We start from the raw sequence: 14,281 nt of genomic DNA, 5'->3' as shown, positions 1-14,281 counted from the left end.
TAGCCAGACGCTGCTCTGTGGTGGGACGTGCTTGCAAGCTTGCCAAGAGGGCCAGAGGGGAACTGGAGGATTATATTAAACAAGGTAAAGCCAAGGGATGGCAGGAGTCAGTCTCTAGGTTCCCCCAAAACACATAGAGTCCATGTATATTCTGCAGCCTGGAAGGGGCAGAGAAGAGATATTTGAAGGAACAAGCAAAAACAAGAAAAGACAGGGCCGTCATCGGGTGAAGTCTGTCCTGTGGACAGGAAATGTTCCTTTGAGATTGTTTTAAAAGTTTCATTTTCTGCCTCTGCTCCAGAGGCCAGAGACAAGGAGCCTGACTATTTTTAAAGATAAGCCTGACGCACTAGGAAAGAGCTTGTGTGACATGATAGGCTGCTATAGTCAGGAAATGGACACCCTGACCCAGGGGAGGCATTCCAGCGCTGCGCTCCTGAGCTTGGACTCTGGCCGTCTGCAGGCTTCAATGCTTCTTTTCAGGAGGAAATAGGAAAAAAAAAGAAAGAAAAGAAAGCCTTTAGTTTCAACCCAGCCTCACTCCTGAGGAAACCAGGAGGCCTGGGGAAGCAAACCCAGATTAACAAAGTGTCAGAAGAGATGAGGATGTCAGATGTCTCCTTTAACTGACTGACTGGTACTGCTATTCCTGACACTTGGGAGTTGACACCCTGCCAGCAGTAGTAGTTGGGCACCCGTGACTTATGACTTGCTGGGTTGACATGAAAGCAACAGCCCACGCTAAGTATCACAGAAGCCTGCGCCTCCAAACTAGCTGTAAGAACGCGTTGACAAGGTGAGCCCATACTAGCATGTAATATGATGCAAGCCCAAAAAGCTGGAGGTAGTGATCTTTGAGTGTCAACCAAAGACACTGGAAACTAACACTCCAATGAATAGCTCTTTTATATCTGATCAAAAAAAAAATAAATTAAAAAAAAATAATAAAGAGAGTAATGGTTAAAGTGACACATTAATTGTTTGAAGTACAGGTCTCAGCATCAGCTAGATGTCTTGACTTCTCCCCCTAGCCTGGAGAGCACAGCTTCCCAGCTCCTGCCTCCCCACAGGAACAGTAAATGCACCTTCACAAAGGAGGAGACTAAGAAAGAGAAGCCACAAAGAAAGCTGGAGAGGTTCCCACATGGGCAGTTGCAGTCTCTTGAGTGTCTTCCTGCAAGGAGGTGAAGCAACACAAGCCTCAGAATGGCAGATGGGGACCAACTGTTTGGGAGATTCCTGGCTGCTGATGGTTTTTGCTGCCCTCCAGCAGGGCATATACTGCCTCCATCTTCCTTCTTCCCAGGTCCACTGTCACCTCTCACCCCAACGCAGGGGTTTGAGGAGGAGATTTTGTTAGCAGGTTTGCAAAATCAAACGCTCAAAGGCAAGAGGCACCTTGGACATGACTATTTTAATAAATGAAATGGTTCCTAGGTTCTGGAACTGAATCTCCCATTCTGTTAAACTGTAAATTCACTGTCACAGTTTTGGCCCACAACAAGAGGGTTCCCCCAGACAATTCCCTCAAGCCATCTGGAGTTTAGCCCAGGCAAGGAACAATTCTTAATAAGGAGCTTGGAGGCAGCCACCCACTTCTGGAGGGTAATGAGGTTTAACAGAGTGTCTGCAGACCTTTCCATTCCAGTTGGTTTCACTGCCAGAGAAAGAGCAAGTCTGTAAATACCTCTGCTGTAATCTGCCCATCATGTGAAACATCATCATCCTTCTTGTCTCTTCAACAGAGCTGTGGATGCTTTCTTCAGCTCTACCTCTCTACAAAATGGTCCACTGACAAATTCACAGGAAAAACAAAACAAAACAAAAAACCTAGAATAGGCATGAAACTCATCCTTTTGGAAGGGACTGCGGAGAAACAGCAAGTACATTTCTACATCTAGGTCTCTTGACTGGGAAAAGAAGTGGTAAGGAGGAGGGAAGGAAGAATGCTTAAAAAGAAAACAAGGAGTGAAGGACTAGGCTGCTTCAAGGGTCTCATGCCAATTCACATTACCCTGCTGATGCTACACAAGACGACTAAATGTAGTTGAACAAGTCAAGTTACAAACTTTCAGCTCCATTCATCTTTTGCATCAGAAGTACTTGAAGCACAACAGCAATAAATTAGTGCCAACCCTCCTGCTGAGATAATTCAAAGTATCTTTCCCTGCCCAGCAGGGCCTGATATTTCATGTCGATTACATATTGTTAATAATATGGAGGCATTTGCTTGGGGAGGGAGGCTGACACAACTAAAACCCTCACCAAATAGGGCTTTGGGGGAAAATTTTTCCTTGTTTATTCCTCTCCACTCAGTGAACCACTAATTTCAACGAAGAACTGCAGCCAGCAATAGGCAGTGATACAAAGAGATTGATAGAACCACTTTATTTCACCCTCACATACCTATTGGGGTACGTGTAAATTCTGAGTGAGGCTTGTCAATCCCCTTCGATGCTTGATATTGTCCCTACCTCCCACACTGCTGATTAGTGTCACTCACCGAATGAGCAGGAAGGGCGCGGAGGCAGATTCTGCCAGCAGTAAGAAACTTACTTCAAATCGAGTCTGCGAAATACAGCCTGAGATTTCGTGCCATGTAGGTGGAGGTGGGGGGAGGAGAGGGAAACATCTTATACTCATAGCTGCTTATATTGCTTGTAAAAAAGAAAGGGTCTAATTTACTAAAGGGAAAGAGAGAATATAGGATGACTTTAGGAGTGCTGTGTGATGTCTTGGCAATGAAATGGTTCAGGATCAGGGGTGGGGATATATACTGGGAAATTATGTTACTTGTGGGGGGGTCCACGTGAAGGGAGGTGATCAATATCAGTCTGGCAGAGAGAGCTTGATTGTCTTTATGGGATTAGCTCCATGTGGCAGGAGCCCAAGAGACTCTGCAGTAGGACAGTGAGGCAGGGAAGGAAGGAGGAGGGAGAGGGGAGGCTGATTTTCATGTCTGCATGTTGACAGCCAACATCTTGGAAGCTCAATGCAAGAAGGTTTTGCTAAAAGTTGGTCTAAGAAGAGGTGACATCCCTTGGCTAGAAATGGTGCTGAGCTGCAAAGATCTGGACTAGAATCTCTCCAAAACTTGAGTATGCCTGGGAATTGGAGCTCTGGTCACTGTCTTGTGAAAGGGCTTATTTAGTTATTGTAGAGTTGGAAGGTGAGCTGTGGGAAGTCCCAAATGAAACCTGGTTGAAGACAAAAAACAGCATTTTATGTCTCAGGCTACGGTGTTACAGAAACATCTGTGTTGCTTAGTGGTTATTCAGTGCACTGGAGACAGGACTTTTGCAGCAAGTGAGGGAACGTCCTGTCTGCAATAGGACAGAGATCAATAGTATGGTATGAGTTCCATCTTCTGCAAAACTAGGCTATTAATACTGCTGAGATAGTCACTGAAAGGCTTAGGAATGCTTACAAAAGTGTACAGGGGATCCCAAGTGCCAGTCCCAAAAGATACCTAGATATTAGACAACAGGTGTTATGTTTCATGTTGACAACCCTATGATTGTGTTGGACTGGGCTTTTAAAAGATCCCTGTCACTATTTCAGCCTCCTGAGCTTTGCCATCTGTGGCATGGGTTACCTGGACATGGTCAATCTTACTGTGGAAAGGGAAGAGTTAAGGAGAGACGTTGTGAAATGAGAAGGAAGGTGGGGAGAGAGAGCTCTTAAGGGTTGGGGCAGATGTTCCTGCAGTCAGTCAGGGGAAAAGAAGAAAAAAGAAAAAGAAAAAAGAGAAAAGAGAAAAGAGAAAAGAGAAAAGAGAAAAGAGAAAAGAGAAAAGAGAAAAGAGAAAAGAGAAAAGAGAAAAGAGAAAAGAGAAAAGAGAAAAGAGAAAAGAAAAGAAAAGAAAAGAAAAGAAAAGAAAAGAAAAGAAAAGAAAAGAAAAGAAAAGAAAAGAAAAGAAAAGAAAAGAAAAGAAAAGAAAAGAAAAGAAAAGAAAAGAAAAGAAAAGAAAAGAAAAGAAAAGAAAAGAAAAGAAAAGAAAAGAAAAGAAAAGAAAAGAAAAAGGCAGTAAGGCAGGAGCTCCTCTTCCTACCATTAGTCATCATCCCCCACTTCAAATTTTGTGGGAGACTCAGCCAGCCTCACCCCCACAGTCAGCAGCAGAGGTGGTGTTGCCTGACATCTCTTCATCAGACCACTGCTCAAGGCAGCTCTGTTATGCCTGTACGCAGATCCACCTCAACTTGCCTTTCCTGTAACACCTGTAAAAGCAACAGATCCCGTGCTATAGATCCCTTCACAGCACCTGACACGTGGGAGTCCCCCCCTCCTTGGGGTTCTCACTACAACCCACAAAACCTCTGCCACCATTAAAAGGCTATTATCTGATGACACAGAATTAAGCATTACAACAGAGATTACATCTTCACGCTCTGAAATTGCTGACAAAGCCTTGCTAGGGCAGGAGTCCTTTTCAAAGCTGTGATGAGGCTCTCCCACGTGAGATTCACACTTTGAGGAACTGATCATTTCACTGTCAAACAAAAGCCATATGGCTGGATGCTGTACACAAATGACTCCATGCAGAAATAGATGTCCAATTAAGGGAAAATATGTTTCCAAAATCTTTTTGTCTCCTGCAGTTTATAAAGTGTTGTTTGTTGTTTTTTTTTATTGACTTTTTCTGTCAGTCAATTGTTTTATTCTTAACTGAATTAGTAAACTCCTATGCACCAAAGCCTCTACTTAGAAAGAGCAGTCTCCACTATTTGGTTTTGTTGCTTTTAGTAGCAGAAAAGCTACCTTTTTTTTTCTTTTTTTTTTTTTTCCTACTCTGTATTTTGCCCCAAAGCCTTTTGTGCTATTGTAATTCAGTGGATGTAAGATCTATTTTTAAGGAAACCTGCAGAGGTTCAGAAAACCTCAAAAGCAGGCCCTGCAAGCTTTCCAGTGCTGTTAAGGATGCTAAAGATAAGCCAAAAGTTTTAAGATGAGATAAGCAAGAATTATAAGATAGGAGGAGATAGTGCAATGATGTAATTTATACCACTTAGAAAGTACAGTCCCTGCATCAAATTTAAATGACTTCTAATGAGGAAAAAAAAAAAAAGCTGAGTTTGCAAAGCAGATCTTTTTTCCCAGCAGAGATACCCATATACCTCATACATAAGCATTACTTAGAGGTTGTAAAGGCAGCATGATGCATGGAGAGAGGAAGGGAAAAGTGCTGGGAGCAGATGCGTGCTGGGCAGGTCTGGATGGCTGGGGTGTTTGGGTGTCACATCGTTCTTCTGGGCTTGTCCATCCCAAATACCTCAGTGTTACCATTCTGCAGTGGGTGCTGAAGTAAAGATCCCCATCCTTCCTAGCCCTCGAGCAGGACGTGCCACATTTAGGCAGCTGCAACTGACTGGGGTGAGAGGGGCAGGGACTTTAGCTCATTTTCTCCCAAACACCATGCCCTGTTGCACAAGGAAACGCGACATTATTTCACTACAGGACATCACACAGTCAAGGCAGCTTTATGCCGCTCAGAAGCATCACCACTGCTGCAGAAACAAGGAGGAGACCCAGCCACAGGGCAGCGTGTGGCAGGACAGGAGCTTCAGTGCAGCTTCACCAAGCCGAATATCAGCGTGGCAGCTCAGATGCCATCTCTCACAGTCTGCCTCTGGAAAAAAAGATAAAAATAAAAAATAAAAATGTGGTGACAGGTCGAGGTCCCGCCCGGTCCCGCTGCAAGCCCACCCGAGGCCGCCATTGCTCCCCCCTCGGCAGCTGTGGCGGGCGGCGAGGCGGCAGGACGCCATCTTGCGGCGCCTCCCCACCTCGGGCCGTCTCGTCCTTCTCCCTCCTCGTTTGTTTCAAATTCTTAAGGAAAGGCAAATTCCCTCCTCTCTATCTGTTCCTCAGGTTGTGCTGCTGTTTCTATCGAAGAAAATACTACCTTGCTCTGGAAAGCAGCTTGCTATCAAAGCAACATCCAAGTCTGGGTTTGCATCAGTGCAAATGTATCCTGGACAAGTCTTGGTAGGATCTTTTATACAAACTTGTGCTCTGTGCTGCACAGTGGACATACACACACCTTCTGGCATAGCATGTCTTAGTATATCACATCTCTTTGGACATGTTTCTTTTCGTATATCTCACATCTCATAATCACATTTTCATGTTTTGAAAACATAAGGAGCTGCTCCACATACCCTGCTTTGTCTGCATCCAGTCCTTTATCCCCTTTAGGATAACTCAAACGACAGTCACTGTAAGTGCTATAGTGGCACTTCGTGTCTTAAACTAGAACAAACAGGTTGTTTTGTTTTGTTTTGCTTGCTTTAGAAAGCAGTAGAGATCATCTGTAAAGTCTGAGGTCATCTTGTCTGTCCTTGAGTACAGTGTGGCTAAAGAATTTTCCTCTACAAACATCGAGTTGAGCCCTTAATAAACTAATGTCCAATGTGCTATGATTTTTTTTTCTTCTTCTTTTTTTTAAATCAGCAACTGAATTACTGTATTCAGTGTTATTGCATTCTTCACCTCCCCTCTCTGGCTGCTTCTTCTAACCACTTCAGGCTGCCTCTTCTGACACCTTCTACCTAGCTTAATCAGTCTTTGAAGTCCTTTGTGTTATGGTGCCTATACCTACAGCTACTGTTGTCTTTTATGACCACTCAAAGGAGTTGCATGAAGAACAGGCAGATCCATTTGAGTGTATTTTGTGTCTGAATGGTGTTGCTTCTGTACAGTTTAAAGCAATGACGAGTATATGTGGTAATGTAATGAAATAGAGCCACATTACCTTGAGCAACAGGACATAGATAGCATTTGGAAGCAAATGAGCCAAAGCCTGTCTGTTGCTGAGGTGAATGGCCTTTCCTGGAGCACATTACACCTACAAGAGAAATGGTGGAAACCATTTCAGTTTTGTCCATGCAAAAGTGAATGCCCAGCAGAAAGCAGAAGGATAGCTTATGGAATGACAGTCATGCTCATCACATTTAATTTTACCTTTTTTCTCGCTCATGTGGAGTGAAGCCCCTGGAACATTACTAGCGGATTGCTCTTACCTCACTGGGAAAAGGTCATGGTGCAGGCCTCACTGGCAAGAACAAGCTGGCTCAACAAAGTTGTCTTGGTCTCTGTGGAGCAGGGACTGTTTACCCTTTGTGTTTTGTACCTTGTCCAAACACACTGTCAGCCCTCCACTAATTGTATATGATAAAAGCAATTCTTCAAGCAAATCGAAGGCCCTTCATTGAGGAGGGATGATGTTTCCTTCCTTGACAGACAAATGACGCCTTGTGGGAGGCTAGGGAAGATGCTGTATAATGAAATTATTCAGCCAGTCATCTGAATGCAGACCTGCATAGCCCTCTGCTATGTCTGTGGTCAAGGAGCAGGTTGAAATGGAAGATCTGAACTTCCTTCCCCTCACCCCACTTCTTATTCCAGTGTAAGTTCTGTTTTGATGTTTTTGGGCTAGCAGCTGGCTCGGGACATTGGACAGTAACAGTGGGAGAAAGAATATGAACCACGAGTCCCATCTTGATAGCTGTCTTGGTTTGAAAATGACTTTGGGATTTACTTTGGGGGTTGGGAGCAAGAGGTCCCTTGTACTTAGACCAAGCAGTATCTCCTCCAGTAATGCAGCGGACAACATCCCAAAGAAACAGAGAAGAAAGGAGATTTCGCTGCCAGAGTTTCTCTCTATTTTCATTTATCCTTGCGTAGTGTCCCAGAGGACTGCTTCTTGAGTCAGCTGTGCTGTGGTGCCAGGTGTGACTCAAACTGCTACTTGACTAATATTTGGTACATCATTCATAAGCTTTCTCTAAAGCTTGGGTGGGCAAATATGTTTCCCATTCCTGTCTCTGTCATAGACCAAATCCCAATTATTCAGATATATTCTGGGGGGGGAGGGGGAAACAAAAACAAACAAAAATAAAAAACACAACAACAAACAAGTGATGCCATGACAACTAGTTTAGGCTGCACTGAGGCTTTGTATTAATTACTCAGTAAAAAGGAATTTTCTTAGGAGACAACAGTCTGCAACTCAAGAAGTGGAGCAACACTGGGCATTGTATGACCTCAGCCACCCCTCTGAGCACACCACGATGTTAACCTGTTTGGCAACTGCATGGTCCCCTCTACCACCACGGTGGGCATCATATCCTACAACGTGGCTGCAAGGGGAAAGCTGGCCTGGGGTGGCACTTCAATCTGGTTGCATCATACTAACAGGAGCTTATATCTCCAGGCATTAGCCTGATAAAGCTTGGTAAAAGACTGCAGAAGTCACTTCGGACTAGCAAAACCCAGATACAGAATATACCCTGGGAGGAAAATAGCTATACTTCTTCCCTGTCGCCTACACCTCTCCAAACAAAAATACCCTGCTGTTGCTATGGGCTTAAATAGTTGATTCTCAGCCACATTTTTTTTTCCCTTTGAAAATGTAAAAAGGTCTTCATGGGGTGGATGTGCCTTTCAGGAACCTTTTCTTAGCGAGCATAAATTTTGTTTGTTTTTGTAACAGCCATGTCGCTATGCGGTCTACAGGAACAAGACTGCAGCCGTGATGCGGTGATGCTTTATAGTAGTGTGTATGGTGCTGTAATTCTTTATTTCTTGTTTCCTGTTTGAGAGTGAGATCAGTTCATTCATGCAGGCCCTGGTAAGGTGGGCAAAGTAGAAAAGCAGAGCGACAAGACAGTGGGGAGAGGAGACACGGTAAGGACAAACCACTGAGGACACCACTGTGCCTTCACAGAGCACATACCTAGTGCCACTTTTGCTCTTTCCTCCCTTTGCTCCATTCCCACCCCAATGAGAAAAGCTTAGCAGGCAACAATTCTGATGAACATGAGCCTTGGTTTAAACAGGAATTCGTAGCCAAGCCTTTACTATCCAAAGTTCTTAATAGCTCTCCATGGTATTCTGCCAGGCTATTGTCCAAGCAGAGAAACCCTGCACTTGGCCAGCTCTGACACCGATCAGTCTAGTGCAGAGGACCAAAGTTAACAGAATGGTTGGTAAAGAAAAAAAAAACAACAATGAAACGTCTCAGCAGTTTCTCCTATAAAAGGATCTGTCTGAGGCCCTTGGTTTCCTGCAGTATTTACCCACCCGTGCAGCTTTAAAGTTCGTGTTTAAGGACCAACTGCTGAGCTGAGAATGAGTTTGCTGGTGTTAACTTCAGGCTGAGGCTGGCAGTCATGCCACGTGGATTTAGCCATGATGTCTCCGAGGATGCAGAGATAGGTCACAAGACCAGAAGCGTCTCCTTCTCCTTGGATGCCCTCTAAGGGGAAGAAATGAAAGAGCGGATGAATATGAAGCAGGGAATATAAATTGCAGCATAAGTTCCCCAAGAGACCTTCCCTCCCTCCCTCCAAGCCCCAAACCACTGAAAAAGGAACCAAACCCCGTCTTCAAGTGCCAGGAGCTGGGTATTTGTCAGTGATTGCGATGAAGCCTGGCCTTTGAGCATCAGGACGAGTTCATTTTGCCTCCCCTCCGTGGGTATCTGCTTCTACTACATCTGCTGCAGGGGACTGCAGTGTGAAGGCTTAGCCCTTTAAATAGATCGCAGCTATCGCCACAAAAGGCAGCAATAAAAGGGGTTCATACTGCAGCTGATGAATAAATGCAGAGCCGGTTTCCAACTTCCTCCTGCATCATGAGCAGAATGAAATGAGTGGTCCCAAGCCTGTGGCAAAGAATTTGCTGTTAGCATCCTGCTCTCTGAAAGGTCTCACACCCACTGAAATTAATGAATGCTGAGAGGCTGTGTACCTTTGGGGCTGCAGAACAAAACATTTAGTTCCGTGTGCTAACTATAGGCTCTGTGCTGTACATACACACAAACACCCCCACACGCACTCTCTCGACACAGAATTAATTGTAAGCTAAGCACTCCCAACAGGAATAAAATCAAATGTCCGAAGAAAGATTATACTTTAAATTTATTTCTAAGATGCTCTGCCCTCAAGATACAAGAGATGTATGCTCTCTCTCTCTCTCTCTTAATATATACTCTCAAGTAAATATTATCTCTTATCTCACCAACTCCAGTGCTTGAAAGGATGATGTACTCTGCAGCACTCGCTTACTCTGTTTTGGTCTATTTCTAATGTTGAGAGGCTCTAACACACTTTTTTTTTTTCCTTTTTTTTTCTTTTTTTTTTTTTTTCCACAGACATAATTAACCCCTTTACTGCTGGCATGGCTGCAATATCAAGACAAAAGGTTTGTCTGTCTCCAAGCTCACTGTAGGTGGAAAAGAAAAAAGCACTACTTCCACTTCCATCTGTTTTTCCCTACTGCATGCTGCCAGCAGAATTGGTAGTGAAATTGTCTCTGTTCTGAGCCACGGTGTGAATGAACGTGGGCACGGTGACGTTAGGAGAGGAAATGTTTCTTGACCATTGTGCACGAGATCTGTGACTTCCTTCCAGGCAGGCACAGCTGTGAGCAAGGCTCCGAACAAAGCAGTAAGGAAAGCAAACACTCTTCTCCTGTTGCTCTCATCCACAGAGAATCATGAGTGCGGGTAGATCCAGATGTTACTGTCAATAAGGTAGGAGGAGAAGCTGTAATCATAGCTCAAACAAACAAAACCTCTCCGAAGTCAACTCCCTCAGAGCCTGAGCATCCCTGGGCTGGGATTCAACCTGCTCTCCTGAAGGCAAGCCCTTTCCAACACTGACTGTGAGGCACAGCTCATTCTGAAAAGACCAGAGCTGGCAGAGTGCTCTAAGCTTTTTTTTGGAGGTCAGATGTGGGCAAGGTATGCGTGGATTCTGCTAGATTAGGCAGAGGAAGATCACATCTGAGGATCTGAGGGACTGGTTTAGCCCCACCCAAGCTGGTAGAAGATCGGGACATAGCAGAAGCAGAATGTCAGAAACCCACAGGGTTTTTACTGATGAAAATGTAAGCATGTAAAGAATTATGTGGGAGGATTTAAGGTTCATACACTTGGATTTAGGGGCCTCATTTCTGCCAGTAGCCTGTTTCAGATATTTCGTTCCTTTATGATCTCGGTCCAGGGCCTTTTGCCGTGGAAGTGAGAAGATTAGCAGTGCCCCAAGTGGCACCGTAGCGCGTTAATCTCCAGAGCACTTCATTCCAAGTTCAGCCCAAAGGTCTTTACACTGCTTTGCTTTGTATACAGCATCTGTAATCTATCTGGGCGTTTGCACCACACCACCGCTTCAGCTGAACATCTACATACAGGATGTCCTTTGTCAGCTGCTGAAAAGACACCACATCAAAGCAAGGACTGCTTTCTGGCACATGGCACAACTTCACGTCCCTTCCTACACAAGAAGCTCACCAACATCCTGCCTTGTAGTCTGCAGCCTGGCCTAAAGGACAGCTGAATGACCAAAGCATGAAATAGGGGATGTGCTGGTGCCCAGCTCTGCCTCAGTTTACCCTCTGTAAAATGGGGATAATTGCACAGCGCTGTAGATGGGAAGCACAGGTGGGTCTCTGTCTAAAGCCTAGGGTGAAGTCAGTATAGAAAATAACACCGACATATTGTTAGAAGAGTGTTCTTTCACGCAGGACATTTTATAGAGTGATAGTTTTAAATTGGATCAAACAGTTCTTAATTAGCATTGCACATCGGAACAGAGTTTGTCCCGGATGACACTCACAAACAGCCAACAAGTTTCTGATCTAAAACAGACAAGGAAGATACAGGACAGCTGAACTAGAAAAAAAAAAAAAAAAAAAAAAAGAACATGGGAGGAAATATGTTGAAGATTATTTTCTAATCATTCATGTTGTTAAGAGCTTGCAATTTGTGCCTGTTACAAAGAACTCCATTATGGGAGAGAGGATTTCAACTGGAAAGGAATGGTTTTGTGCACTGAGAGATCATTTCGGCTGTAGAGGGAACATGCCAGAAGACACAGGGACAAAAGCTTAAACGTGACATGCTGAAATTAGCCGGGGGATTAGCTGGGTTAGCAATACGTGCCATTATCACGGCAAAAACAAAGTGCTCAAGAAGTTTCTTCCCCATGATTTATGGGCCGGCTTTGAGAAAGCATCCTGCGCCAGCACCATGAGAAAACTGTGAGCCCCTCTTTCTTCCCATACAGAAACACACCATTACCAGCTCGTGTGAGGAAACTCCCTCCATCCCATTTCAGCAGAGGGGCTGTCAGAGCGATGCTATTACTCTTCCTAAGGCACTGACAGCCACAAGCAGCCTTTGGGCTTTGGTGTCTGGGCAGGGGGTTGTGCCTCCATCTTCCCACCTGCGTTTCATTTGCCATTCCTCCTTGCAGACCCCGCAGACCCGTCTGCCCATGGAGAGGAGTGGCACATGCTGCACGCTGCCTGCTTTGCCTCTGTCGCTGCACAGCTTGCCTGAGCGTGCCTGGCACAAGCCCTTAGCTCAGTGCAGGCTCTCCTACAGATTCTGCAGGGACACTGGATGGCTGGTTTGTTTGTGTTTGTGTTTTTTTTTTTTCCCTCCTTTCTCCCCAACCAACTCACAGTTAATCCATGACACACTACATCCCTCAAAGGGCACCAGACTATTCCTGTATGTGTGTATCCAGCTGAGAGGTGAGTGAGAAGAGGCAGACCCGCTTCGACACCCTATCAGTTATCTCTCCAGATAACCCCAAAGCTCACCAAGAGTCAAGAGGACAAGGCTGCTGTCATGCAAGCCCTGGGCAGAGCAATGCCAGATCATAGTGAGGGTATCAGCTCCAGGAATTTTCCACCATTTTGGTGAGAGTTTGGGTGATGGAATTTGGCTCGAGGACAGAAACAGATGGGCACGTTGGGGGAAGACAGAAAAACTTCAGTGAATTAAAGCACCATTACTTACACACGCTGAAAAACCACGGGAGGTCCACAAGCTAAGCATGGAGATGCAGACAATTAAATGCTAGCAATCTAGAAGCTCTTCCAGCCAAAGCTATTCTATCACTGGAACATTTGAACCTGCTGTAAGGAGAATCTAAAATAGGATCAGGCACTCAGAGGCTGCATTCATACCAAGCTTCCCCTACAGAAGAGGAACAGGCTTCATCTTCTTTATGCTGTGCCCCAGACATAAGGCTGCAGCTATGATACACATGCCAGGATCAGCTTTAAAGAAGCCGTCCTGGATACTAATAACAGCCCAGCTATGTGGTCACAGCCTCCTTCTCAGCCCTATAGCTGGGGGAAATTCACAGATTCCTAGACAAGGCTGTATGTGTTGCACTCATTTTTAATACCTTTAGGTAGTTAAAACAGACACGGGGTCACGTCTGCTGCTGGGTCGAAGGGCAGCGGTACTGGCAACATCCTCTTCTCACCAAATTCAGCAGGCCAGCCCCACAGCCCCATGGCCCTTACCCGAGCCAGGGCCTGAGATAAAGTGGAATAGCTTTGCACCTAGGCTGGCCCCACTGACCTCAAAGCAATTGTGTTTGGGCAGGCATAACCCAAGTGGCCCTACAGGCAGCTCAGGGCCACCGAACTGCTGCTTGTCTCAGCACGAGGGGCTTTTCTGGGGGCATGGCAGAAAGGACAGGCACTCCAATACCCTCCCCATCCCAAATACACGTTGCCTTGTCCACCCAGCTTCCAGCCAGGCTGGTATGCCCTGGAGCAGGGTCTTCCTTGCCCAAGAGAGCCCCCAAGGTGCCCCCATCTGCCACAGCTTCCCACAGATGGGCTCTGCGGGGCTGGGGGTAAGGCGGAGGCTGTCTCTCCTCTCTGTTTGTTTACGGGGGATGGAAGCCAAGCTGGGAAAGGACCTCGGTACAGTGCAGCCAAGTGACTATAAAATAGCGCTTTAAAAAGCCACAAGGTCACCTTTCCTGACATTTGGATAAGGATTTTATAGAAGTCACAGGACTGGAGATGGACTTGTCGTGCCGCTGAGCACAGGGGAGGGAGGGAGCCGTGTGCTGGCTGAGGAGGTTGCATTGTTGTGACTGTCGTCTTCATTAGTGCTCATTTATTAGTTTCTTGGATATAAGGGGCTGATGGGGATTTCTCTTCTCTTTTACTTAGTTCCAGCTGGCTTCCCTGACTTTGCCAGCACACCTGCATGAAATTTAACAGCCCCCCCCACTTACCTGTGCTCTCCAGGTGCCGTGCCCTTGCACAGTCTGTCTTCTCACTTTTCTTGCTCACACCTTAGCAAACCTCGGTCTTGCTGCCATATTTCATTTAAGCACAAGGTGGGAGCTAACATATATCATCCCCTTAAACGAAGAACCGGTGCACAAGCACGCAGGCATCTGAAGGATTTGGCCAGAGGATCTTTGCTGACGATGTGTGTTGTGATCCTGGTGCTTGTGTA

General features: G+C 45.6%; 1 long non-coding RNA gene across 4 annotated transcripts; it reads right to left on the bottom strand.

Moving 5' to 3' along the window:
• Positions 1 to 999: 999 nt before the first annotated feature.
• LOC119715660 (uncharacterized) lies at positions 1,000 to 12,606 on the bottom strand. Of its 4 annotated transcripts, none has more exons than XR_005262945.2 (4): positions 12,080 to 12,606; positions 7,023 to 9,259; positions 6,755 to 6,847; positions 1,000 to 3,197 (listed from the first exon to the last, which is right to left on the bottom strand). It is a non-coding gene; the product is annotated as an uncharacterized lncRNA (long non-coding RNA). The 4 variants fall into 4 exon arrangements; XR_005262943.2 differs by having other exon boundaries at positions 12,086 to 12,606; XR_011809407.1 differs by lacking the exon at positions 1,000 to 3,197 and adding an exon at positions 4,992 to 5,629 and having other exon boundaries at positions 12,086 to 12,606.
• Positions 12,607 to 14,281: the final 1,675 nt, after the last annotated feature.

Source organism: Anas platyrhynchos, chromosome 1, assembly GCF_047663525.1.
Source record: "Anas platyrhynchos isolate ZD024472 breed Pekin duck chromosome 1, IASCAAS_PekinDuck_T2T, whole genome shotgun sequence".
Lineage (NCBI taxonomy): Eukaryota > Metazoa > Chordata > Aves > Anseriformes > Anatidae > Anas > Anas platyrhynchos.
This window is presented reverse-complemented; position numbering and strand designations above follow the sequence as displayed.